The sequence below is a fragment of the Chrysochloris asiatica genome, unplaced genomic scaffold (assembly GCF_000296735.1).
Source record: "Chrysochloris asiatica unplaced genomic scaffold, ChrAsi1.0 scaffold00338, whole genome shotgun sequence".
Classification (NCBI taxonomy): Eukaryota; Metazoa; Chordata; class Mammalia; order Afrosoricida; family Chrysochloridae; genus Chrysochloris; species Chrysochloris asiatica.
The window spans coordinates 861,931-866,606 of record NW_006408856.1 but is presented as its reverse complement, the minus strand read 5'-3'; positions in this window follow the sequence as shown (position 1 = coordinate 866,606).

Genomic DNA, 4,676 nt, shown 5'->3' with positions numbered 1-4,676 from the left:
CATATATGCTCAATGATCAATGGTACAGATGGAAGAAATTCAAGTTACACAGAAGGCATTGGCAAAAAATAATGCTTCAGGAACTGATGGAATACAAATTTAAATGTTTCAACATATTTCAGTCATGTTATCAGGCAGGACTAATCACTGAAAAAGGACATCATGCTTAGTGAAGAGGAGGCTAAACAAAAAAGTGGAAGACCGCAATGGGATAGTTTTGTACTGTGGCAGCAGCAATGGATTTAAGTGCATTGACTATTGCGAGACTGGCACAGGACAAGCCAGTGTTTTATGTTGGGCATAATTTTCTGTGAGTTGGAACCGACTCATTGACACTTAACTACATACAAAAATACTTTATTTTATCTCAATTAAATGAGTCTTACAGTTGTCGAGCTTGTCACGTAAGAGATTCATGGATTATTTCTCTTGAAGGCTTGTACAGTAGCATATCAGACAGCTGACCCCTGCTTGTACAGGGAATAAATCCAAGGTAGGATGCTAAGATTGTAGGCTTCTGATGACTCACAGGATCTACAGAAAATATGGCAGGCCACTTGTTCAAATCCAAAGAACTGAAAGTTGGAAACCAAGCCACTTTCTGAATTTATACTCACCAACCAAAAACTAAGCAAGTATTGGCAGAGTACCCACATGTATTTGAAGCTGACCACAAACCTAAGGAAACTCCCTTTTTGTTGATTGGCAGTTCATAGCCAACCTTATCATAGAGGTTATCACATTAAATTAGATCTAACCATGGTAGGAATCTGTATCTTAACTGCTAAATCAGTGAGAATCATCGATCACAAAGTAGTTGGCATACAAACTTAACCACCACACCTACTAACTCCTTTCTTTCTTTTTTTTAAATACAGGAAGCCGCATTTGATGTAGATCATGACAGATAAAATGATTTACACTGAAAAAGTCAAGCATGGCAGTGAAGTGGACTTGCAAAGCAGTTTGGTAAATATATAAATCTCAACATGAAGATTATTTTTATTATAATAAAATCATAGACTGTTATCATAGGAAGAGCATTTGTGTGTGTGTGTAAAGCATAACTGACAGCACAGATGTAACACAGATGTTACAGTCTTCAATCAGAAAACATACATAAGCATTGCAAAGACTTCTAATGAAAACCTAATATTTACTAAGTTCTGGTTCACTGAACTAGATTCAAAGATGAGACTATTTCTTTTCTCAGTGAACATATATGGTAAATAAGAAAGATTTAAAGTTAAGGATGACATTATATTGAAAGTAGTGGTTTCTCTTAAGTTCTTAATGATCTTATTTTTGTTGATGTGTGCTGTTTAATATATGAATTTTATTAATTTTAAATTGTATAATAACTCAAATTAGCTTTTAATAAATGATTTGAAATCAGGGCCTTTTTGAGGATGTATTTAATTAATATATTTTAGATTTGTTATTATTATAAATTTCTTACTTTATATAAATAATTGATGTGCCAAAATTATATAAATTTCTTATATTAGGCAATTTTAAATTTTAGTTAATGAAATATTTACCTCATTAATTTACTTAACCTTTTGCTCAGAGACAATGAAAGGATGTCTTAAACAAAGCATACCCATGTGTTCAAATTATTGTTTACATTATTTTAATATTATATATTTAGCAATGAAAACACACTATCCATTTGTATCTTGTCTTTCATAAATTTTTTCTATTCATTTTCTGCTGCCACAGTGCAAACTCCAACAGTGTTAGGTTAGGGGGAAAATGAGAAGTAATGGTTATAAAGAGCAAAATGAACAAGCAATCCTAGATAATTAAGGGTGAACTGTTACAACAAGGGACAACATCATTATGTCTAGACTTCTGAAAATAATGGTTGGGTCATTCAGAAGTGTTGCTAACCTTACTTTATTAAAGCTTGGAACATTGGTCTCTAAAAGAGTATAGCTAAATTGGGGGGTTAATGAAGGTTTAAATGAGAATAAAATGTACTAAACAGTACATCCAAAAATTCACTTGACCCAGAAACATTACTCATAATTTTGCAAATTCAATGGAAGGCATGGAGGAGCACAGAATGCATTGCTAAAACAAAATTAGCTTCATTATTCTTTGCATTTCTGGGTTTCTTATTTCAATCTTTATTTTACTTTAGATCAAAACTATTTCTAGTTAAATAATCTTTGGATTCCAGATTACAAAATGAATTATAAAATAAAGTTAGAAGAAACAAAGTGAATAGATTTGTACGTACCTGTTAAAATACATTGGAGAAGAATACTGAAAACAAAATGGACTGTCAGAAAAAAAAAAAAAAAAGTTAAGTACAGCAAGAATGCTCCTTAAAAGAAGAGATGGTGGAGCTTTCCACTTTTGGTGGCAGCAGACACAGAGCCAGGTTGGAAAGGCTCCATGGGGAATGGGTTGAATACCCAGAGGAGATGCGTTCACAGAACAACACCAGCGTTCTGGATCTAGCAAAAGGTGCAGGGTGTTAGTTTCCCACACATGCAAGTGGAAAAATCATGGTATTAAGGAAAGTACTGTGATTTAGGAATCAATGGAGACGGGACTCCCTCTGCCGCCACCATGCCAGGGCGGAGTTCAGAGGGTGGTGCTACAGCCAGACCGGCCCAGGGAATCAGCATTAAAAGTGACCACAGTGACAGTTGCAAAAGGAGGTGTGGGGATATTCTACACATTTTTTTCCTCCTCTTCCCTGTCACATATCTTTTGCACAGACCAGACGCCCAAAGTATTGTCAGATATAGTGACAGAAGATGAGCCCCTCAGGTTGGAAGGCACTCAAATGTTATTGAGAAAGAGCAGTCTCCTCAAATTAAAGTTGACTGTGATGATACAAATGCAATGAAGACCAGGAACCTTCGTTTTCTGATTGGGCATAACTCAAAACAGAGAGAAATATCCGTAAGCATTCATGAAAAAAAATAAGAATGTGGAATGTATGAAGTATGAATCTAGGAATTTGGAAAGTGTCAAAAATGAAATGGAACACATAGATATCAATATCTTAGGCATTAGTGAGCTAAAACGGACTATTGATCATTTTAAATATGACATTCACATGGTTCACTAGGTGGGAATGAAAAATGGCATCATGTACATCATCAAAAACAGCATATCAAGATTTGTCTTGATATACAAACATGTCTGCAATAGGATTATATCTTTAGGCCTACAAAGAAGACCTTTTGATACCACCATTACTCAAATTTACACACCAATCACTGAAGACAGTGATGGTGAAATTGAGCACTCTAGCAATGTCTTAAGTCTGAAATTGATCAAACATGCAATTAAGATTTATTGATAATTACTGGTGATTATTAATTACTGGAAGCAAAGGTTGGGATAAAAGAGGTAGGATCAATATTTGGAAAATATGATTTTGGTGACAGTATTGATGCTAGAGATCACATGATGGAATTTTTCAAAACAAATGGCCTCTTCATTGCAAATACCTTTTTTAAACTACATAAAAGATGACTATACACACAGACCTCACCGCATGGAGTACACAGAAATAAAACTGACTATATCTGTGGAAAGAGACAGTGGAAAAGCTCCATGTCAGCCAAGGTAAGGGGCAGACTGTGGAACAGACCATCAATTTCTCATATGCAAATTCAAGTTGAAGTTGATATAGATTAAAATCAGTCAAAGAGTGCCAAAGTATGATCTTGACTATACCGCACCTGAATTTAGAGATCATCTGGGTAACAGATTACATGAATTAGAACCTAAAAACCAAAGACCAAAAGGGTTTTGGGGTGATATCAAGAACATCATACAGGAATAAAGCAAAAGGTCATTAAGAAGACAAAAAAGAAAGAAAAGACCAAAATGGATGTCAGAAGAGACTCTTAACTTTGCTCTCCAGGGTAGAGATGCTAAATCAAATGAGAGAAATGAGGAAGCAAAAGAACTGAACAGAAAATTTCAAAGGTCAGCTTGAGAAGACAAAGTCAAATATGATAGTGAAATTTGCAAAGACCTGGAGTTAAAAAAACAAAAGGGGAGAATATGATCAGCATTTCTCAAGCTCAGGAAGCTTAAGAATAAATTTAAGCCTTGACTTGAGGTATTGAAGGATTCTTTGGGCAAAATATTGATTGAAGCAGAACTCATCAAAGAAGTTGGGAGAAATACAGAGTCACTGTACCAAAATTGGTCTGTGTTTAACCATTTCAATAGTAGGATATGATCAAGAGCCAATGATCCTGAAATAAGATGTCCAACGTGCATTGAAGTTATTGGCAAAGAGCAAGGCACTGGGAATAAATGGAATACAAATTGAAATCTTTCAACAAACTGATGCACTGAAGACATTTTCTCATCTATGCCAAGAAATTTGGCTAACTGACTGGAAGATATCCATATATGTGCCCGTTCCAAGGAGAGGTGACCCAATGGAATACAGAAATCACTGGACAATATCATCAATATCCTATGTGAGTAAAATTTTACTAAACAATGTACAAAAATGGCTGCAACAATATGTTGACAGAGAAGTTCAAGATGTTTAAGTCAGATTCAAAAGAGAAAGTGGAACATTGCTGATATGAGAGAGAAGTTAGCTAAAAGCAGACACTATGAGAAAAAATATTTAGTTGTGCTTTATTGACTATGCAAAGGCTTTTGATTATGTGGATTATGACAAGCTA